The sequence below is a fragment of the Caretta caretta genome, chromosome 5 (assembly GCF_965140235.1).
Source record: "Caretta caretta isolate rCarCar2 chromosome 5, rCarCar1.hap1, whole genome shotgun sequence".
NCBI classification, from domain to species: domain Eukaryota; kingdom Metazoa; phylum Chordata; order Testudines; family Cheloniidae; genus Caretta; species Caretta caretta.
In genome coordinates this window covers 43978675-44003551 of record NC_134210.1, presented here as the reverse complement: position 1 = coordinate 44003551, position 24877 = coordinate 43978675, and the positions used below count along the sequence as shown (strand labels likewise).

Below are 24877 nucleotides of genomic sequence, written 5' to 3'. Positions count from 1 at the left end.
TAATTGTGTCCTCTGAGAAGCATGTAGAAAGCATAAATATCTCCTGCTGACCATAACCACCTTGGCTTAGTGTCTCTGCTAATCAGCACCAGGGGAGATGTCTGTTGCCTCATAAATATTCTCCTGCAGTGAATTTATCATTTAAATAAACCAGAAATTCTCCATATGCTGAGAAAGGATTATTGCTGCCCTCCACCTGCTTCCTTATCTCTTTTCTCAGAAGGACAATAAATTTATTTACCCTTAAAAAGCCCAGAAGACAAGGGCATGTTGAGTTTTTCATGTGACTACAGAGTGGATTGGAGTATTGGTATGTAATTTCATAGAGAATAAAATAAGCATTCATAACAAAATGTGGGGATAATGGGTAGATAGTCCCAGCACTCTCTCATATAATCACATTGGTGAATCAGCATTTAAGTGATTGAGGGCCCTAGCATTTATGTCATACTTTTCATTTTGAAAGTGCTTGCACTGGGCCAGATTCACTGCAGAGTCTGTGCTACTGGGAGCCAGGTCAGATCCTGGCACAGGGCCCATAGCAGTGATAAGTCTACAGATGCAATGGCATGAAGTTCACACAGATTTCCTGCCACTACAGGTTCCACCAGGCTCAGCACAGGCCCCCAAAAGTAGTGTTGCCAGGTGTTCACTTTTCAACCAGAATGTCTGGCTGAAAAGGGACCCTGGCAGCTCTGGTCAGCTACTAAAAGTCTGGTTGACCGTATTAGCCTGGGGCTGGGCTGCACGAAGTGGACAGCACATGTTGGGGAGGGGGCATTGTTAGGGCAACTGGGGAGTGTGATGATTCATTGTATTCCTCCTGCAGCCTCCATTGACTTGATTTCTTGGTAGCCCCTGGTGGCAATTAAAGTTCCCACTGCTGATGAAACCCCAAAGTGAATCTTGGTGAGCAAGGTTGGTGCAGTGGTGCGCTGAAGAGGGATCTAGGGGGCTCCTTGAAAACTCTTATTAAAATTCCATCAGAAGACTGAAGGGAGGTTGAGGGGGATTTTTCTGCTCTCAAAGGGTACGTCTACACTACGAAATTAGGTCGATTTTATAGAAGTTGATTTTTAGAAACCGATTTTATACAGTCGATTGCGTATGTCCACACTAAGCGCATTAAGTTGGCAGAGTGAGTCCTCACTACCGTGGCTAGCGTCGATTTACAGAGCGGTGCACTGTGGGTAGCTATCCCACAGTTCCTGCAGTATCCACTGCCCATTGGAATTTTGGGTTAAGCTCCCAATGCCTGATGGGGCAAAAACATTGTCGCAGGTGGTTTTGGGTACATGTCGTCAGGCCCCACTCCCTCCCTCCCTCTGTGAAAGCAACGGCAGACAATCGTTTTGCACCTTTTTTCTTGGGTTACCCGTGCAGACTCCATACCACAGCAAGAATGGAGTCCGCTCAGCTCACCATCACCGTACATCTCCTGGGTGCTGCTGGCAGATGCGGTACTGCATTGCTACACAGCAGCAGCTCCTTGCCTTTGCGGCAGATAGTGCAGTAGGACTGATAGCCATCATACATCTCCTGGATGCTCCTGGCAGACCTCGGTTTCTGCCTCAGGCTGCTCTCCCAGCCGGCAGCACCACACAGTCGCACCTACCCCTTGCTCCCATGGCTCATGAAGCCTGGACAGTAGTAAGGAGCAGTTCAACTATAGGCTGAGCAAGTGCAGAATGGTGGTAGAATGTGCCTTTGGACGTTTAAAAGCTCGCTGGTGCTGTTTGCTGACTAGGTCAGACCTCAGCGCAACCAACATTCCCATTGTTATTGCTGCTTGCTGTGTGCCCCATAATATCTGTGAGAGTAAGGGGGAGATGTTTATGGCAGGGTGGGAGGTTGAGGCAAATCGCCTGGCATCCGATTTTGATCAGCCAGACACCAGGAAGATTGGAAGAGCACAGCAAGGTGCGCTGCGCATCAGAGAGGCTTTGAAAACCAGTTTCATGACTGGCCAGGCTTCGGTGTGACAGCTGTGTGTTTTTCTGCTTTATGCAAACCTGCCCCCTTTGTTGATTTTAGTTCCCTGTAAGCCAACCACCCTCCCCACTTCGAAATAAAGTAACTATTGTTTTGAAACCATGCATTCTTTCTTTATTAATGAAAAAAATGAGATAACGGACAAGGTAGCCCAGGTTGGGTGGGGGAGGAGGGAAGGACAAGGCCACATTGCTTATTGTAGCCACACTAAAAATCAAACTGTTTGAATGACAGCCTTCTGTTGCTTGGGCCATCCTCTGGAGTGGAGTGGCTGGGTGCCTGGAGCCTCCCTGCCGTGTTCTTAGGATTCTGGGTGAGGAGGCTATGGAAAATGGGGAGGAGGGTAGGCGGTTATACAGTGGATGCAGCGGGGGTTTGTGCTTTTGTTGGCTTTCCTGCAGCTCCAACAGATGCTTCATCGTGTCCATTTGCTCCCCCAACAGATGCTTCATCATGTCTGTTTGCTCCCCGATTAGCCTCAGCATTGCGTCCTGCCTCCACTCTTCATGCTCACTTAATTCTTTCCTGGCCTCTGCCACTGAATGCCTACATGCATTAAGCTGTGCCCTATCAATGCGGGAGAACTGCATGAGCTCGGAAAACATGTCATCGCGAGTGTGTTTTTTTCGCCTTCTAATCTGCGGTAATCTTAAAGACGGAGATGACAGGAGGAGCGTAGAAACATTCTACGCTCTATGATTCTGGGCGGACTGCACGGTCACCTGTGTTGCTGAGTGCTGCTGAGTTCATCATGCTGACCAAACAGGAAATTAAATTCAAAAGTTCCCGGGGCTTTTCCTGTGTACCTGGCTAGTGCATCAGAGTTCAAAGTGCTGTCCAGAGCAGTCATAATGGAGCACTCTGGGATAGCTCCTGGAGGCCAATACCATCGATTTGCATCCGCACTACCCCAAATTCAACCCAGAAAGGTCGATTTTAGCACTACTCCCCTCGTCAGGGAGGAGTACAGAAATCGATTTTAAGAGCCCTTTAGGTCGACGGAACAGGGTTGGTTGTGTGTACACAGTCATTTTTAAATCCACCTAAAGCAGCTAAATTCGACCTAACCCCATAGTGTGGACCAGGCCAAAGAGTTCACCCGCTACTCTTTGTGTGTGGGTAACTCTTCCCTGATAGTGAGGATTTGGCCACAGCACTGACAAATCCTACACACACGCACACACACACTCAGAGGCAGCCCTGGTTATATATGGTTTATCACAGAATAAAGAGGAAATCAAATTTGAGGAGCACCCCTTTGTGAAAGCACTGGCAGCACTTTATTGTACAGGAAAGTTTGCATCTTCTTGTGCCAGCCAGAAAGAATCTGTCCCATTGTGGTCTTGATCCCAAGGTCAGTAGGATTATGCACATGCTTAAAGTTAAGCATGTACTGAAATGCTCAGCACCATGCAGGAGTCCTAACTAATTGATCCTGTCAGTATTAAAGATAAGGTGATAGTAGCAAGAACAGGGTCATTTTCATTTTCAAACCTCAAATGTAAACTTCTCAATCATCCTATATATAAAGATAGTTACAGGTTATTAAAGAAAGAAAAGATACACAGAGAGACAACATTCTGGCTCCCCATCCATAGGGGCACAAGGGAAGGGAAAGGCTGAGTTATCCTCGGGCTTGTACTTTCTGATGAGCGCAATGACCCTATTCTCTTCATAGCCTTTGCCTTGTGCTTTGCCAGCTTGTGAAGTTAGCCCTGAAAACATTTGTGTGGGAGCAGATTAAAAAAAAAGTCAAATAACAGGCTTCCCACTCTGACAGCCCCTTTGCAGAACTCTTCCTTCTGAATGCAATGAGAAGGACACACATGGAGTTGTCATGTGGTGTAATTTCCACCCACTTCATGGCTGATTAATGGGAGTCACCATGTCTCTGTGCTCTCTGATACCAGGGTATCTGGGCAACAGGTGGCTTGTATTACATTCTTTTGAATTTTTAACATCATGTGTCCCAATTGCAGCTTAAACATCACAAAGTAATCTTTATGCTAGATACTAGAAGTGCATTTTATTTGCATAGCTCTGCTAGGATTAGAGAAGGCATTAGAATAATTAAGGTCAGAGGGGTCTGCCATTTACTAAATCCCTAAATTCATCTCTAGCTCCAATATTATGCAGTAATATTATGGGTGAAAGGGGTAACTGCTATCCAATATGGGTTTCTATCTATTCATAACACATAGATACACTGTATGCAGTGTAGTTGTAACCATGTCAGTCCCAGGATATTATAGAGACAAGGTGCGGGAAGTAATATCTAGAAAGGTCCCATAAATGATCCCTTACAATATGTGCGAACCACTTGTGCTAAACAATCTGTTCCACCTTGAAATTTGCTGTGATGCTGGGAGTAACTTTCCCAGACCTGAAGAAGAGCACTGTGTGGCTCGAAAGCTTGTCTCTCTCACGAGTAGAGACCAGTCCAATTAAAGATATTACCTCCCCACATGGAAACACCGTTATTTGGACAATTCAAAATTGAATAGGGAGGATGCTTTGTATGCACAGTCATGCCAAATCAGCAACAGTGTGATGGGGGTATCCCCATGGATAAGTCTGTAGAAACAGCACATTGTGTGCCACAGAATTTAGTCATGCATAACTGTTCACTCGAATATGCTCACATTTTCAAATAATAAAAACACTGATGTTTTAAAAATTTGAGAGTTGGACAAAATGCAGTCCTTTTTGAGGGGGGGTGGGGAAGCATACATCAGTTAGAATTGAAACCAAATAAATTTTTAATTCCACAGCTTTTAATGTAAAAATGGCCATTTCACTGATTTTTTTAAAATAGAAAATGATTTCTTTTGGTCATAAGTGGCCCTATATGTGTGTTTTATATATGACATATACATTCTTTTGAGTGTGCCAGTACATCTATATCCCAAAACCTTTGCCTAAAACACAATCTGAATTCAAAACAAACCATGCATTATATCATATTTTCACATCTCTGTGTTTTCTGGCTCAAAATGGAAAGGAAAGTTATGATATTTTGCATACGCAAGAGTTTCTACTTCTTCAAATAAGCAGCCAAATCTTAAATATGCATTCCAATAAAATAACTTTATTTTGGTTTATAAGATAAAATATTGAATGGCTATGCTGTTTAAATGGTAATAAATGTACAAGCAACATGTTGGAAAGGATTCCATTTTCCAATATTATATGTCCCTCTGGACTACAGTTTTAATGCAGCTATTATTTGTAATTAAATTTACATGCATTTAAGACCAGTGAAGGTCTTAAGCCTATATAGGTGTGATGGGCATTCCTGAGGTGCAGTCTGGAACTGCAGTACAGCTGAGCCCTCTGTCTCACAAGCCTCGGCTCCCTCTCTCATTGTGATGCTGTGACAAGCTGCAGACCTCTCCCAGTCCTGCACTCACACAAACATTCACAGGCAAGGGACACACCCAGCTGAGTTACATGAATGCTTTTGCCAGCCACTCATGAATCAACAATAGAGAGGCTCCAGCCATAGCTCCCCAGCCTAGGACTCCAGAACTGTACTATCTTGCCCTGGTTGAAAGCCTGACCAGTGTAAGTTTATTATCCAGTCCACCTCTCCCTCAATGAGGAAAGGACATACGCAGGTTTTTGTTAACTGTGCTAAGATTTTTTCATGCACTTCACTCAAACTACACTGTTTTTAGGAAAAATATAAAACAGATTTATTATTTGCAGCAAGATAGATTTGACGTGATTATAAGTAATAAGTGTACAGATCAAAGTAGATTACCTAAGAAATAAAGCAAAATCACAAACCAAGATCTATAAACTAGACAGGATTTGAATCAAGCAGTATCTCACCAATCTTCCCTACACAGGCTGGGATTCCTCCTTTCTCGCCTGGGACCACCTCCCCACTTGAAGTCTTTGTCCTCTAGACATGTTTTCAGGTGTGGGGGGAATGAGGCCAAGTGATGATGTCACTTCCCCCTTTTATGGTTTCTTCTAGCTTTCTGGAAAGATCCTTTGCTGTGAGGTGAGTCAAACAGCCTCCATTGTGTACGTGCTGTCTCTGAGAGGTTTCCATTGTATAGTTCCTGGGGTAATCCTTGTGAGTGTGTGTATTCCCCTTAATGAGCCATCATCATTGTCTGGCTTCTTCACTGTTGTACCTGAAAGGCTGCTTGTGGGTGTTCCCAACCTCACAACATGTTTTAGTAACATATACATAGCAAACTTCATAAGTTCACATACAACGATAGCACATAAACATTAATATCCCATTGATTGTAACAGAGTAAGAGTTTTAAGATGATACCTCACAAGGCATACTTTGTACAAAACACATCATAATTATATCACCAGGGTAAATATGGGGGTGGTAGGCTGTTGCCCCGGCCCAGCCCCTATTCACCAGCCCATGAAGCAGGGCCAGCGCAACCAGGGGAGCAATCTGCTCCAATCCACTGTCTAATGTAATGAGTAGTGAGCAGGCCTGAGAGTCATTGCACTTCCTGATACCCAGTCTGTGCTGATGCTCCAATTCTCTGGCTTCTACACAATCTGAGACCAGGGAAACAGTACAATCTAAACAAGGAAACCATTGCATTGACATTTCCAGTTGGACATAGTGGATGGTTATCTAACTTGTTCTTACAACGGTTTCTTTCATGTTCACAAAAACTGTCAGAAATTGTTTCTGACGGACCCATTTTGGCATGCCCACACACAATAGGAATTATTCTGGGGAAGTTCTATGGCCTGTGTTATACAGGAAGTCAGACTAGATGATCACAATGGTCCCTTCTGGCCTTGGAATCTATGAATCTCTGAAACGGTGCACCTTATAACCAGAGTTGTACCAGTGCATTCTGGGATTCCTAATACAACTATGCCAAGGTGCCCAACACAGTTGTTGGGATCAGGGGTTTTGGAGTAATTTTCAAACACAATGCATTGCATCATGGGATGGGTTTAAGAGAAATGACTCAACAGTTGCAGCCACATGTCTGTGGTTCCCTGTCCACACTGAAGCATAACTATGCTTCATAGTCAGTTCAGCCCCTGTTCCAAACATTGCCATCTTGTAGCATCACGAACTGTAAAAGGCTCAGCTGTTTTGTGTTGGCACAAAGTGATGTACAGGCATTGAAAGATCACAGTATTCCAAATGATAGTTTGTAGCAACACTTTCTCCATCTAGTGTAGACAAAGCCAAAAAGAGGTCTTTGTGGAAAAGTTTGTTTAAGAAAAAAAAAAGAACTGAAGTATAAAGATATAGAAGAAAGGGAAAATGTCAGAAATGAAATCTGTTCACAAATACAAGTGGAAAGTAAAGAGACATAAGTTGCAAAGCTGAGAATTTCTAGATTCTTTTCTTAATTAAAGAGAGATCCATGTGACTTTTGGATTCCCAGCTTCACTAAAGATTAGCTTGAAAATCTGTTTTAGGTAAACAGCATCTGCTCCTACCATGGCCTAACGAAGTGCTGACTAGTTGGTAAATAGATTATCACTCTCTGATTTCTACACTAATAACTGATTCATTACTCAGGCTTCCTGGTGCATTGTAATTGTCAGTAATAACTGCTGATGTTCTTGCATGTCATTCTTTAGGTGTAAGTAATATTTATTTGTGGGCTGGGCTGGAAACACTGGATAACTATTTTGAATGCCCTATGGTCACTTTCCACCAATCTCAGTTTGTAAAGGCACTTCGTTTCAATGACTAAAACCATATTTTACAGAATGGTGTTTCTCTTTCTTCAAAATTAATATTAAATCCTGGTGTAAAACTTTAGAGAACTCCACCTCAGGGGGAGGGATAGCCCAGTGGTTTGAGCATTGGTCTGCTAAACCCAGGGTTGTGAGTTCAATCCTTGAGGGGGCCATTTAGGGATCAGGGCAAAAAAAATTGGGGATTGCTCCTGCTTTAAGCAGGGGGTTGGACTAGATGACCTCCTGAGGGCCCTTCCAACCCTGATATTCTATGAACTCCTTACCAGTGGCAGATTAATGATTTTGCCGCCCTTAGGTCCTGAAATAATTGCTGCCCCCCCCCATATGAACTTGTTTTCATTTTTTTACAAATTCATTTGAACTAAAATGAATCTAAATATCATTAAAATAATTGAACATTTACAAGTTTTATTATAAATAAAATTACAAGTACAGCGGACCCTCGCTTGAACGTGCGTCTGTATAGAGCGATTTCGCTTATAGCGCGGCACTGCACATGGATCCAAAACCCCGCGTTCAAGCGGAGGTCCCATGTATATCAAATACTTTTATTTCTTTTATTGTATCGCCATAATATAAAAAATAAATATGTGAGTAGTAAGTAATTACATTTGTTTACGGGTACACCTTTGAGCGGCAAATTTATTAATTAATTCTGTATAATCCAGAGAAGTTGTTAGATCCTTTTCAATTGTCAGGAGAGAAAGGGAGTTTACTTTTTCTTCACTGAGATTAGCCCTCAAATAGTCTTTCACCCTTTTAAATGCTGAAAATGATCGTTCCACTGAACTGTTTGTAGCAGGTGTGCAAACGAACATTCGGAAGGCAATATCAATATTTGGATATACTGAATGAATGTTTAGATTTTGAAGAAGGCTGCAATATCTTAAAATTGACTTCTTTTCATTTTCAGGAATTTTGACACCTTCCAAATACGATTGAAAATGTAGACACCCATTAACGAATGATTCCTTTAAATCTCCTTGGTAGCATAGCTGTAATTTTTTAGCGTGAACTGTTATTTCAGTGTGTCAATGTGGACACAAGAACAAATGGATATAAACTGGCCACCAGGAAGTTTAGACTTGAAATTAGATGAAGGTTTCTAACCATCAGAGGAGTGAAGTTTTGGAATAGCCTTCCAAGGGAAGCAGTGGGGGCAAAAGATCTATCTGGCTTTAAGATTAAACTCGATAAGTTTATGGCGGAGATGGTATGATGGGATAACATGGTTTTGGTAATTAAATATTCATGGTAAATAGGCCCAATGGCCTGTGATGGGATATTAGATGGGGTGGGATCTGAGTTACCCAGGAAAGAATTTTCTGTAGTATCTGGCTGGTGAATCTTGCCCATATGCTCAGGGTTTAGTTGATCACCATATTTGGGGTCAGGAAGGAATTTTCCTCCAGGGCAGATTGGAAGAGGCCCTGGAGGTTTTTTGCCTTCCTCTGTAGCACGGGGCACGGGTCACTTGCTGGAGGATTCTCTGCTCCTTAAAGTCTTTAAAGCACAATTTGAGGACTTCAATAGCTCAGACATAGGTGAGAGGTTTTTCGCAGGAGTGGATGGGTGAAATTCTGTGGCCTGCATTGTGCAGGAGGTCAGACTAGATGATCATAATGGTCCCTTCTGACCTTAGTATCTATGAATCTATATCTGTTGTTGAAGTATTGGTAATGTTAGAGAGAAACTGAAATCTGCCATAAATTTCTCGATACGCATTACTTCTGCGTTTTAATTCGGAGCACACAAGGTCTAGTATTGTTAAAAAGGTATCTACTTTAAATTTATCTCTACCACACATTTCCACTTCAACTTCGCGTATCTCATCAGATTGAAGTTTACGCTTTCTTTTTCGCCTTGTGTCAAATTCGTAGTCTTCAATTTCAGATTTTTCTTTGGCTGTCTCTTCGTACATATCAAACAAGTCCCGTATAGAGTTAATGTATCCTATTAGTGAGTTGTAGAGTTCTACAACTGCCTGTATATCAATATAAACATTTTGCAGTTTTTGGCTAGTTATATTAAATCTTTCCAAGAGTGAGCTCTGTCAGGGTTTCTTCCCCACGCTGAACTCTAGGGTACAGATGTGGGGACCTGCATGAAAGACCCCCTAAGCTTATTTCTACCAGTTTAGGTTAAAACTTCCTCAAGGCACAAAGTCTTTGCCCTTGGATTAGGCAAATGCTGCCACCACCAAGTGATTTAACAAACAATCAAGGAAAGGACCACTTGGAGTTCCTATTTCCTCAAAATATTTCCCCAAGACCTTACACCCCCTTTCCTGGAGACTCTTGAGAATAAACAAGATGAGCACAAACCAGCCTTGGATTTTTAAGACCCAAAAAACCCAATCAGATTCTTAAAAAACAGAACTTCATTAAAAGAACAAAAAAAGATAAGAGAACAACTCTGTAAGATCAGAATGGAAGATAATCTTATAGGCAGTCAGATTCAAAACAGAGAGAATCCCTCTAGGCAAAACCTTAAGTTACAAAAAGACACAAAAACAGGAATACACTTCCTCCAGCACAGCGAATTTCACAAGCCAAAACAAAGAAAACCTAACGCATTTTCTAGATAGATTACTTACTAACTTTACAGAGTTGGAGGGCTTGCACCCTTGATCTGTTCCCAGCAAAGGTATCACACAGAGAGACAAAAGTCTTTTCCCCACCTCCAGATTTGAAAATATCTTGTCCCCTCATTGGTCATTTTGGGTCAGGTGCCAGCCAGGTTACCTGAGCGTCTTAACCCTTTACAGGTAAAAGGACTTTGCCTCTGGCTAGGAGGGATTTTATAGCACTGATTACAGAAAGGTGGTTACCCTTCCCTTTATATTTATGACAAGCTCCAAAATACAGCCATAAAAGCTGCCTCAAGTCGATGGAGTTTTCGCTGCAGGCCTGCAGCTTCATTTCATGTAACAGGTTTCTCAGTAGCATCTTCTTTTATTGTATGTAAGGGTTTAATTATAGCATTCCAGTTTTCACTCAAATTATGACAAGCTTCCACTTGAGATGACCATTGAGTCTTAGAAAGTCTTTTTATTACTTTACTGCCTGGCTTCAAATTAGATAGTAAAATCTCCCACTCGTGAGTAGAGGCAGAAAAAAATAAATAAAGATATTGGGCAGTTGAGAAAAATGAATGTGCTTCTTAACAACTTTCTGCTGCACATACTCCAACCAGATTTAAAGAATGGGCAGAGCAAGGCACATACAAAGCATAAGGATTTATATTCGTTATTCTTGCTTGCAATCCGCTATATACACCAGACATGTTAGTGGCATTGTAGTACGACTGGCCACGGCAGTTTGTGATATCTAATCCATAACAATTCAAAGTTGAAAGTACAGCATCAGCTAACTGTTCTGATTTATGGCCAGTATTTGGTAAAAAACAAAGAAACCTCTCTACTGATATGCCATCATCGTTTACATATCTCAGTATAAAAGCCAATTGATCAACATGAGATATATCGGGAGTTGAGTCAACGCTTATTAAGAAATATTTGGCTTCTTTTACTTCTTTAATAATATTTTAGATCACATTTGAAGCCATCAATTTTATAAATTCATTACATATTATAGGATGAAAGATAAAATATGTTACCTCGACCTTCATTTCCGTAACGTACAATGTGATTTGCTAGAAATGGATCGAATTCTGTGACAAGCTCAAGGGCCATCATGTAATTGCCATTATAAGGTGATCCAAATTTTTCCACCTTACCTCTAAATGCAAGTCCTCTGCTTGAAAGTTTCTTTACCAACGCTACAATCTTCTTCAACATATTTCTCCAATAAATAATGTCTTCTTCCATTTGAAATATTAAATTCGTATCAATTCTTCTGGATATCTCGCCTCTCTTCACCATTGTCAGTATGTTTTATGTTCAGTTGAATTTTCATGTTCACGTTGTCGAGCTGATATGTTTTTCCAGTCATGGTATCCATGCCAGACTAGAGATCCCTCCGAATAATTGACATGGGGCACAAAACACGGCTCCTTTGCTCTCCGAATATACAAGATATTGCCGTGGCTTTACTTCACCATTTAAAAGATGTCATTCAAACATATTTTTTTTTAGAACACGCATTTTATCAGTATATTGTCTTTTTGAGTTAGTAAAATCACTATCAATATTTTCTTTAAAAAGAAAAGGAGTACTTGTGGCACCTTAGAGACTAACCAATTTATTTGAGCATGAGCTTTCGTGAGCTACAGCTCACTTCATCAGATGTATACCGTGGAAACTGCAGCAGACTTTATATACACACAGAGAATATGAAACAATACCTCCTCCCACCCCACTGTCCTGCTGGTAATAGCTTATCTAAAGTGATCAACAGGTGGGCCATTTCCAGCACAAATCCAGGTTTTCTCACCCTCCACCCCCCCCCCCCACAAATTCACTCTCCTGCTGGTGCTAGCCCATCCAAAGTGACAACTCTTTACATAATCAAGTCGGGCTATTTCCTACATAGATCCAGGTTTTCTCACATCCCCCCCACCCCCATACACACACAAACTCACTCTCCTGCTGGTAATAGCTCATCTAAACTGACCACTCTCCAAGTTTAAATCCAAGTTAAACCAGAACATCTGGGGTGGGGGGGTAGGAAAAAACAAGAGGAAACAGGCTACCTTGCATAATGACTTAGCCACTCCCAGTCTCTATTTAAGCCTAAATTAATAGTATCCAATTTGCAAATGAATTCCAATTCAGCAGTTTCTCGCTGGAGTCTGGATTTGAAGTTTTTTTGTTTTAAGATAGCGACCTTCATGTCTGTGATTGCGTGACCAGAGAGATTGAAGTGTTCTCCGACTGGTTTATGAATGTTATAATTCTTGACATCTGATTTGTGTCCATTTATTCTTTTACGTAGAGACTGTCCAGTTTGACCAATGTACATGGCAGAGGGGCATTGCTGGCACATGATGGCATATATCACATTGGTGGATGTGCAGGTGAACGAGCCTCTGATAGTGTGGCTGATGTTATTAGGCCCTGTGATGGTGTCCCCTGAATAGATATGTGGGCACAATTGGCAACGGGCTTTGTTGCAAGGATAAGTTCCTGGGTTAGTGGTTCTGTTGTGTGGTATGTGGTTGTTGGTGAGTATTTGCTTCAGGTTGCGGGGCTGTCTGTAGGCAAGGACTGGCCTGTCTTCCAAGACTTGTGAGAGTGTTGGGTCATCCTTTAGGATAGGTTGTAGATCCTTAATAATGCGTTGGAGGGGTTTTAGTTGGGGGCTGAAGGTGACCGCTAGTGGCGTTCTGTTATTTTCTTTGTTAGGCCTGTCCTGTAGTAGGTAACTTCTGGGAACTCTTCTGGCTCTATCAATCTGTTTCTTTACTTCTGCAGGTGGGTATTGTAGTTGTAAGAAAGCTTGACAGAGATCTTGTAGGTGTTTGTCTCTGTCTGAGGGGTTGGAGCAAATGCGGTTGTATCGCAGAGCTTGGCTGTAGACGATGGATCGTGTGGTGTGGTCAGGGTGAAAGCTGGAGGCATGCAGGTAGGAATAGCGGTCAGTAGGTTTCCGGTATAGGGTGGTGTTTATGTGGCCATTGTTTATTAGCACTGTAGTGTCCAGGAAGTGGATCTCTTGTGTGGACTGGACCAGGCTGAGGTTGGTGGTGGGATGGAAATTGTTGAAATCATGGTGGAATTCCTCAAGGGCTTCTTTTCCATGGGTCCAGATGATGAAGATGTCATCAATATAGCGCAAGTAGAGTAGGGGCTTTAGGGGACGAGAGCTGAGGAAGCGTTGTTCTAAATCAGCCATAAAAATGTTGGCATACTGTGGGGCCATGCGGGTACCCATAGCAGTGCCGCTGATCTGAAGGTATACATTGTCCCCAAATGTGAAATAGTTATGGGTAAGGACAAAGTCACAAAGTTCAGCCACCAGGTTAGCCGTGACATTATCGGGGATAGTGTTCTTGACGGCTTGTAGTCCATCTTTGTGTGGAATGTTGGTGTAGAGGGCTTCTACATCCATAGTAGCCAGGATGGTGTTATCAGGAAGATCACCGATGGATTGAAGTTTCCTCAGGAAGTCAGTGGTGTCTCGAAGGTAGCTGGGAGTGCTGGTAGCATAGGGCCTGAGGAGGGAGTCTACATAGCCAGACAATCCTGCTGTCAGGGTGCCAATGCCTGAGATGATGGGGCGCCCAGGATTTCCAGGTTTATGGATCTTGGGTAGTAGATAGAATATCCCAGGTCGGGGTTCCAGGGGTGTGTCTGTGCGGATTTGATCTTGTGCTTTTTCAGGAAGTTTCTTGAGCAAATGCTGTAGTTGCTTTTGGTAACTCTCAGTGGGATCATAGGGTAATGGCTTGTAGAAACTCGTGTTGGAGAGCTGCCGAGCAGCCTCTTGTTCATATTCCGACCTATTCATGATGACAACAGCACCTCCTTTGTCAGCCTTTTTGATTATGATGTCAGAGTTGTTTCTGAGGCTGTGGATGGCATTGCGTTCCGCATGGCTGAGGTTATGGGGCAAGTGATGCTGAAATTGTGGAAAAGCAGCATCACTTGCCCCATAACCTCAGCCATGCGGAACGCAATGCCATCCACAGCCTCAGAAACAACTCTGACATCATAATCAAAAAGGCTGACAAAGGAGGTGCTGTTGTCATCATGAATAGGTCGGAATATGAACAAGAGGCTGCTCGGCAGCTCTCCAACACGAGTTTCTACAAGCCATTACCCTATGATCCCACTGAGAGTTACCAAAAGCAACTACAGCATTTGCTCAAGAAACTTCCTGAAAAAGCACAAGATCAAATCCGCACAGACACACCCCTGGAACCCCGACCTGGGATATTCTATCTACTACCCAAGATCCATAAACCTGGAAATCCTGGGCGCCCCATCATCTCAGGCATTGGCACCCTGACAGCAGGATTGTCTGGCTATGTAGACTCCCTCCTCAGGCCCTATGCTACCAGCACTCCCAGCTACCTTCGAGACACCACTGACTTCCTGAGGAAACTTCAATCCATCGGTGATCTTCCTGATAACACCATCCTGGCTACTATGGATGTAGAAGCCCTCTACACCAACATTCCACACAAAGATGGACTACAAGCCATCAAGAACACTATCCCCGATAATGTCACGGCTAACCTGGTGGCTGAACTTTGTGACTTTGTCCTTACCCATAACTATTTCACATTTGGGGACAATGTATACCTTCAGATCAGCGGCACTGCTATGGGTACCCGCATGGCCCCACAGTATGCCAACATTTTTATGGCTGATTTAGAACAACGCTTCCTCAGCTCTCGTCCCCTAAAGCCCCTACTCTACTTGCGCTATATTGATGACATCTTCATCATCTGGACCCATGGAAAAGAAGCCCTTGAGGAATTCCACCATGATTTCAACAATTTCCATCCCACCACCAACCTCAGCCTGGTCCAGTCCACACAAGAGATCCACTCCCTGGACACTACAGTGCTAATAAACAATGGCCACATAAACACCACCCTATACCGGAAACCTACTGACCGCTATTCCTACCTGCATGCCTCCAGCTTTCACCCTGACCACACCACACGATCCATCGTCTACAGCCAAGCTCTGCGATACAACCGCATTTGCTCCAACCCCTCAGACAGAGACAAACACCTACAAGATCTCTGTCAAGCTTTCTTACAACTACAATACCCACCTGCAGAAGTAAAGAAACAGATTGATAGAGCCAGAAGAGTTCCCAGAAGTTACCTACTACAGGACAGGCCTAACAAAGAAAATAACAGAACGCCACTAGCGGTCACCTTCAGCCCCCAACTAAAACCCCTCCAACGCATTATTAAGGATCTACAACCTATCCTAAAGGATGACCCAACACTCTCACAAGTCTTGGAAGACAGGCCAGTCCTTGCCTACAGACAGCCCCGCAACCTGAAGCAAATACTCACCAACAACCACATACCACACAACAGAACCACTAACCCAGGAACTTATCCTTGCAACAAAGCCCGTTGCCAATTGTGCCCACATATCTATTCAGGGGACACCATCACAGGGCCTAATAACATCAGCCACACTATCAGAGGCTCGTTCACCTGCACATCCACCAATGTGATATATGCCATCATGTGCCAGCAATGCCCCTCTGCCATGTACATTGGTCAAACTGGACAGTCTCTACGTAAAAGAATAAATGGACACAAATCAGATGTCAAGAATTATAACATTCATAAACCAGTCGGAGAACACTTCAATCTCTCTGGTCACGCAATCACAGACATGAAGGTCGCTATCTTAAAACAAAAAAACTTCAAATCCAGACTCCAGCGAGAAACTGCTGAATTGGAATTCATTTGCAAATTGGATACTATTAATTTAGGCTTAAATAGAGACTGGGAGTGGCTAAGTCATTATGCAAGGTAGCCTGTTTCCTCTTGTTTTTTCCTACCCCCCCACCCCAGATGTTCTGGTTTAACTTGGATTTAAACTTGGAGAGTGGTCAGTTTAGATGAGCTATTACCAGCAGGAGAGTGAGTTTGTGTGTGTATGGGGGTGGGGGGGGATGTGAGAAAACCTGGATCTATGCAGGAAATAGCCCGACTTGATTATGTAAAGAGTTGTCACTTTGGATGGGCTAGCACCAGCAGGAGAGTGAATTTGTGGGGGGGGGGGGTGGAGGGTGAGAAAACCTGGATTTGTGCTGGAAATGGCCCACCTGTTGATCACTTTAGATAGGCTATTACCAGCAGGACAGTGGGGTGGGAGGAGGTATTGTTTCATATTCTCTGTGTGTATATAAAGTCTGCTGCAGTTTCCACGGTATACATCTGATGAAGTGAGCTGTAGCTCACGAAAGCTCATGCTCAAATAAATTGGTTAGTCTCTAAGGTGCCACAAGTACTCCTTTTCTTTTTGCGAATACAGACTAACACGGCTGTTCCTCTGAAACCTGTCAATATTTTCTTTAATACCATACATTGATAAATACTCAATTGTAGCATCATTCAATATCCATTGGGCTGGGTCGTCACTTATGGTAGATATTTCAGTGTCAGATTGAATTTCTGATTGCCATGATTCGCAAATCTCTGCAGTATTGTCAAAGAAATCCAGATCAACATGATTCCCAGTAGTCTCTGATATGCTAGTAATTGGAGCATTTTCTTCAACACTAACCGCAGCTGGAATTTCTTCATTAATTTCAATATGTACTTTAATCACATCAATATTTTCAACATCAACACCAATATTTTCACTTTTTACTTCACTACTACTTTCAAGTATTTTTCTGTCTCATTGTTGGCACTAACTGATACAACAAAGGGATCAATTTTGCGCTTTTTTGCTATCATTTCATTTTCCCTTTCTTTCTTTTGTATAGCATTTTTTTTAACTGAGAATGGCTTAATTTCTTCCTTCCAGTCATATCGTTAATGCTTAGGATTGTCACAAGCATGTTCTTTACTAAATGGCGTCGCGCCGTCGTGGGTGATTTCAATACGTGCTATGATTGGTGGAATCGCAGCGCGCGTCACTGATGCTGCGATTACAAAAATGCTGCTATTACAAATTTGCCGCCCCTGAAAATTTGCTGCCCTAGGCCTAGGCCTTGTTGGCCTAGGCGATCATACGCCGCTGCTCCTTACCAGTGATATTCAGGGAGGAGAAGATTGTTCTTTGTCTGTGATATACTTATGCTTGGAAGGATTTGATTTTCCTCCATAAATGTCAGTAAACACAGATTTCACCATACTCACACAAACGGATGAAAAAAATCTGAACATTTAAATAAATACAAATAGAAAAAAATGCTAAAACCACAATTTTGCATAACTGAAAATGTAAACTGATCAAACAAAAGCTTAAAAATAATCAATATTATGTGTTGAAATTATTTAAAAAAATCAAATTTTTGTGCTTCTTTGGTTTGTGCACTTGGTCTGGGAAGGGTCTTTACGGAAATATTATTAATTCCAGTGCCTGTTCTGATACTCTGAGGAGACGTTCTCGGGGAAATTGCAGATATGGGATCCTTTGAATAAAAAGCAACCACAAGCTGGAGATGCATTTTTTATTCTGCTTTCCCCTCTTTTAATTTCTTTATGCATTTATGTCAAGGTTCCTCCCCCACTCTGAACTCTAGGGTACAGATGTGGGGACCTGCATGAAAAACCTCCTAAGCTTATCTTTACCAGCTTAGGTCAAAACTTCCCCAACGTACAAAATATTACACCCGTTATCCTTGGAATGGCCGCTACCACCACCAAACTAATACTGGTTACTGGGGAAGAGCTGTTTGGACGCGTCTTTCCCCCCAAAATACTTCCCAAAACCTTGCACCCCACTTCCTGGACAAGGTTTGGTAAAAGCCTCACCAATTTGCCTAGGTGACTACAGACCCAGACCCTTGGATCTGAAGAACAATGAACAATCCTCCCAACACTTGCACCCCCCCTTTCCTGGGAAATGTTGGATAAAAAGCCTCACCAATTTGCATAGGTGACCACAGACCCAAACCCTTGGATCTGAGAACAATGAAAAAGCATTCAGTGTTTTACAAGAAGACTTTTAATAAAAATAGCAGTAAATAGAAATAAAGAAATCCCCCCTGTAAAATCAGGATGGTAGATATCTTACAGGGTAATTAGATTCAAAAACATAGAGAACCCCTCTAGGCAAAACCTTAAGTTACAAAAAAGATACACAGACAGAAATAGTTATTCTATTCAGCACAATTCTTTTCTCAGCCATTTAAAGAAATCATAATCTAACATATACCTAGCTAGATTACTTACTAAAAGTTCTAAGACTCCATTCCTGTTCTGTCTCTGGCAAGAGCAGCACACAGACAGACCCAAACCCTTTGTTTGTCTCCCTCCTCCCAGCTTTTGAAAGTATCTTGTCTCCTCATTGGTCATTTTGGTCAGGTGCCAGCGAGGTTACCTTTAGCTTCTTAACCCTTTACAGGTGAGAGGAGCTTTCCCCTGGCCAGGAGGGATTTCAAAGGGGTTTACCCTTCCCTTTATATTTATGACAATTTATAATGAATCTCTGGTGAACAGATGGCAGCTAGTTCCTCACAATGATACTTTACTAGTTGTGGCAAGATGATGATGATGATGATGATGATAAAGAAGCAGTTATCCATTAATCCTGTGGCAGCTGATGGTTACAAGCACCAGGGCAGGTCACCCCTGTTCATAAGGTTATTCAAAACTGGAGATTTTTTTTCTTTTCCACTAATTCTTTGGGGAAATTTTCTGAAATGTTGATTTCCTACTCTCATGCCTTGGAAATGTTATCAAGATGCTAATACCTTGGGGAAAACATGCATGTAGAATCATATTTTTTTGCATGTTCTTGCAGTGAAGACACTTTTGGACAAGAAGGGACCCATTTTAACTCCTTTAAAAAAAAAAGGGACCAGTTTTGAATTGGCAATGATCAAATTTCCATCACTTAGAATTGCATTGCAAATAATCACCAAACTCCATGTTTACTCTTTTCAAACCTCTACATTTTTCATCCGTAAAGTAAAAAATTTCTCTAATGAATAAAAAGCTTTTCAGTGTAAAACAGACATGAAAAAGTATTACTGACGTAACAAATTGGACATTCACACTCTTCTGGATGCCCAAATTATAGGCCTGCATTTTAGGACAACTCCTGCAAACACTGTATATTAGCCCAACTGTGTTATGTTCAAAAGATACACACCGAGAAGTTGGTTAAAAAACATAAATCCTCTTGCTGGAAGTTTGCAATGTGACTCTACTTTATTTCTTAGAAGTCAGAATGAATACACACAAAAAACCCCAGACAGAAAGAGGAAACAGGCTGCTTCCTAAAATGGAGCGGCACAGTTCACCCTACCTTGCGTTAAGCTGGCTGTGTCCAGATTGACTGCTGAATGCTCTTCTCCTTCCCCCCGCAAAACACACACACATGCACGGACCACCTCTAGCACAGTCCTCAATCCACCACAAAGTGCCGTAGGGATTCCCATAGGGACTGAGCTGGAAGAAATCCCAGCGCCCAATCCACAGTGCTAGCAGTAAGGATGCCATGGTGAGGCTACATTACTGACCCTTCAGGATTACAGTAGCTCCTGCAGCTGCTGTGCCAACTACTCTGCTAAAGAGAATGTCCAGCGGAGCTGCAAAATTGAGAGTCCCTCCACCCTGGCACTCACCTCTGTGCACTCTGGACTGCAGGGCACTGTGGCAGCAAAGCTGCCCAGGACACAGTCCCATGGGGTTCCATATTTGTGCTCTCTTTTTTTCCCCAGATAAAACGTGCTCCAATTCTGACTAAAACTGCATTTTGTATAACTGCCAAAACTGAAAACCAAACCTCAGGACTCAGTGAAAAAGGCTTCTTTCCTTCTCAGATAAGGTTCTGCAAGTCGAATTAGACTCCCAGTGACTCCTGTACAATCCCACAGCCTTCAGTGGATGTATACTGGTGTGACTCTCTTAGACTTCATTAACACGTCTGTTGACAACGCACGTGTGGAAATGGAACCCAGCTCACTCTGCATTGATCATAAATACAATTTTAAAATGTCCTGGTTTTCCTAAGATCTCCACTTAAAGCAATTCATTTGGAAAGCTAATAAGAGAAAAATGAAAATAGAGGAATCAATCACTGATCGTTGTTACTATTTTGTCTCCTTTTTAAATCAGAAACACACTAAGCAATTGTAAGTACTTTGTTCCAACTACTCTCATGTTATCCCTTTCCCTCCGATCAGTGAACAACCTGTCTCACTAATGAATATAGACAGCAGTTGTAGATTAGAAGCTGTTTATTTACATATTTTGTGCTTGCATTTTGAAACACATTACCAGATTATGTTACTCTGAAAGCCTCTTGGAAGATGTTCAGAACAATTGTAAACCAGAGCAGTCACATCCTGAGCTTCCTTATGAAAACTGCAATCCTGAAGTCGTTATTCAGTCCTTACTCTGGCAAAACTCCCATCACAGTCAATTTAGAGGAAAAAATATAAGGTTCATAGTTTGAGGCATTCAGCACTGCTAACCGTTCAACACACAATCATCTCTTCTCACAGAAGCAACCATTGTATGAACAACGGAATGTGAAATATCACATTTAAACAATGCCTGGCAGAATCAAGTCAGCAGAAATTCACACAAATGCAGGAACATTTCGGGTGGGGTTCTCAAAATGGCCTAACTCTGTTCCCATTCAGGTCAAAGTTCAAATTTCCCCATTAGTCAAGGCTAAGCACTTTTGAACATCTCACTCTCAGAATGGAACTAAGAATGGTTCAAACAGAAGCTTACCAGTTCTCCAAGGCCTGTTCAGACACACTCATAGCAATTCTTTCAGTCAGGACCAATACCAAACATCTGCTAAAAAGTGGCCTGAGCTAAGAAACATTTGTCCATGGACAGACAGAAAATATTAACATCCCTGGATCCAAGCCACAATGTACAGCAGTGAAGAAAGGAAGGAACCAAAATCCAACAAGATGTTATGGATGAAAGTGTGTCTGCTGTAGTATTATGTTCCTTAGTTACCTTTTCATTAAAAGACTTATTTAGTGGAAAAACTGTTTCAAAAAAGCGTTTTCTGGAATAGATCCAAAAATGCACATTCACAGCAGACTCTAGCAGCTCCGGCCACTGAAGACAAATGTAGAGAATTTTTCAGTTGTGATTTTCTATTAACTGTTTGTCAATCAATTTTAGTCTGGCTCCGGATAATTCATGTAATTATTTTCCAAAAGCTATAATCTGACAAGTTGTCAAACCTGTTTTTAAATAAAAGACTTGTCTGTATATTTCTGCTCCCTGCAGGGTCACCACTGATGGGAGTTATGGTTTCCCATCTCATATAACAACAGAGATGTGCCGGAGCTGCAACTCAGCCATACAAAGATTGAAGAGAAAAACAGTCAGAAAGTGATTGAAATGTGTATGCTTATGGAAACAAGATTCAACCATCCCAACCTCAGCTGGAAGGTCCATCTTATTTGATCTGTTTATTAATAAACTTCTAGCTCCAATGAAGCCATTTCCTGTTAGTTTGTATCAAAGAGATGTATTGATCCACTGTCTTCCTGTGTTTGGAAGATGTGAATTCCGGTTGTCATTCATCAGTATCTAAAACTCTAACGTCAGTAATGTTCAATTTATGGCTACATGAAATAAATGTAAACAGGGGAAAATATGTTCACAGTAATAACCACAAGGAACTGTGTCCAGTGACTTTGTGATGCAGGAACAAGTCAAAACTGTAAAAACAATGATAAAACCTCTACAAAACCTAAATTTTAATGTCTGGAAGAAGAGGGGAGAAATATTGAGAATATTTTCCTTTCCTTCACTTCAAAACGTCCGAACAGCTCGTCTCCCATGTCCTAATGCTGGACAATGAACTTAGTAAAATTTAATCCATTTGTTCTTCTAAACAGAACTATTTTTAACAAAATAGTTTTCATGGGTCTTTAATTGTAATGGGTTAACCATTCCATTGCTATTATCTTGTTCTTCTTGATAATTAAATATCCTGGATTCCCTTCATACTAATTGATCCTACAAAAATGTATGTATTTTGTAAACATTAAATGTGTGTGTATACATATTTCTTCCCAGATATGTGTTGGTTTTCCCAGCTATGGAAAAATAGTACAAAGACTTGACTACACTGTGAAAATGTGTGGCTTTGCAAACTTACCCAGAAAAATTAACACTTTTGAGATTTCACTCCCAAAAAAAATAATCAAAATTGAAGTATTATGAAATAGGTGAAATGGCATTGCAGAAAGTTGTTCAAAACGTTTTCTGCTATTCTAGCAAAGTAAAATATCCATGAAGATTATGCAGACTTTGTATGAATACAGTTTATTGAATTGTAGCTTTAACTGCAGAATTTGAAATTCTTCATTTGCAGTTCATGCTGTGTTTCTTAGTTTAGTTAGTTCTAACTAGATCCTTGTATCTGCAACCATGACTCATCGGGGACTGCTTCAATGCCCATTGAAGTCTATGGGACACTTTGTCAGACAGGGCCAGGAAGTTCAGCATCTTGCAGGAATGGATCAATTAAATATATAATTCACAGTTCACTCCTTGTTGATTAATTAGGAACATAGGAATGAAATGCTATACTGGATCAGATCCAAGGTGCAGCTAACATAGTATTCTGTCTCCAAAAGTGGTCAGTATTACATGGTTCAGAGGAAGGTGTAAGAAACCCATAATATATTACATATTTTAAGTTGGTACCAAGTTACTTGAATCATCCATTGAGATAAGAGAAAGAATACCATGTGACATATCTGACAAACAGGTTTTGTGAGTATACATAAATTATCTGCAGGCCAAGAATAATTCACCTAAGGAATTCATGACAAATTTGGAATAACTAGTAAATTCAAGGCTTTTGCAACATGTTCACAAGGCAATCCACAAACAGGGGGGAAAAGGCAAAAGTAGCCAGTATGTTTGATTCATTGCGAATCATTCATTCACTGTTAATGTTTATGCGCTTAACAAACCTTTCAACTTTATTTCTTTAAACAAGTCACAGGCTCAAAGACTCGAATTTTCCTTCACTCAGCTTTCTAGGCAGTTAATTATGTTCTTCCTGACTGACTGTGACCAAATAAGTTTTAAAAAAAAGTACTTAGATGTGCTTCCAACAATTGCACAAAATATGCTTAAGTGGAAAAATAGGTCAAATTTGCCCTTCAGTTCAGTTATGTTTGTCAAACATATAAAGGGTGAAATCATGGCCTCGTTCAAGTCAATGGGAGCTTTGCCATTGACTTCAGTGGGGCCAGAATTTCACCCAAGATACTTATTGCTGAGAAGCTCAGACTACATACAGAAGACTGAATGCAGCCGTTAAATATTTGCACTACCAACTGCCATAATGAGCTCTGTCTTCTTTGTTTTGTTGAATGATATATTATGTACCCTGTGTCGTTTTGAATGCATTTGGTGTGTACTTATTTTGTTTAGACATTTAAAACAGATCAATAAAAAAATCTTGTAAGCAGAAGCAATATTAAAACTGTCCTTTACAAACCTAGGGATATCCAGACAATTTATTATTAAAGCGCAGGAAGGAGTTCGTGTGGGTGTGTGTTTGGAATATCATCCTGGGGGTTCACATAACATGCAGTGTACGTGTTTTTAAAAAGTGGAATGAAATGGAATTTGAATCTGCACAAGACCTGAAGGCATTTTCCACACTGGTTCAGCATGATCATTTCACCACTCCTCATACGAGTGCAGCCTTTTCTCAGAAGTGATAAAGTTCCATGCTGTGCAAACAAAACCAAGTAAGTTTGTCTCATGTCGCAGTTTGAAATTATCCAGCGTGCTCTGTGTTGGAAATACTTGGCTTGTTTAGCCTAACAAAAGGAAGGCTGAGGGGAGATATGATTACACTCTATAAATACATGAAACACCAGGGAGGGAGTGGAGTTATTTAAGTTAAAAGCCAATGTTGGCACAAGAACAAATATATATAAACTGGTCATGAACATGTTTAGGCTTGAATTTAGACAAAGGTTTCTAACTATCAGAGGACTGAAGTTCTGGAACAGCCTTCCAAGAACGACAGAGGTGGCAAAAAACCTAACTTGTTTCAAGATGGAGCTTGATAAATGTATGGAGAAGATGGTAGGATGAGGTGGCCTAGAATGGCACATCCTCATCTGTTATCAGCAAATATCTCCAATGGCTGGAGATGGGATACTACAAGGGGAGGTTTCTGAGTTACTGCAGAGAATTGTTTCCCAGGTGCCTGGCTGGTGAATCTTGCCCAGATGCTCAAGGTCAAACTGATTGCCATATTTGGGGTCAGGAAGGAATCTTTCCCAGGTCATATTGGCAGAGACCCTGGGATTGTTTTGCTTCCTTATTTGGGGCACGAGTCACTAGCTGATCTTAACTAGAATAAATGGTGGATTATCTGTAACTTGAAGTTACAAGATCAAGATTTAAATCAAGATTTGAGAATTTCTGTAACCTAGCCAGAGATTGTGGGCCTATTGCAGGAGCGAGTGGGTAAAGTTTTATGGCCTGTGATGGGCAAAAGATCAAACTAGATGATCATGATGATCCCTTCTGGCCTTAAAATCTGAGTCTGTACTTTAGTTTAATATTTCAATCCTTTTATTGCTGGGAATCCTCAGTAATGTTC

General features: G+C 41.5%; 1 protein-coding gene across 12 annotated transcripts in view; it reads right to left on the bottom strand.

The window, feature by feature from the left end:
• The window catches only part of LOC125636867 (uncharacterized), a 263703-nt gene that overhangs the window by 82304 nt on the left and 156522 nt on the right, over positions 1-24877 (bottom strand). The gene's annotated exons all lie outside the window — the stretch shown is intronic.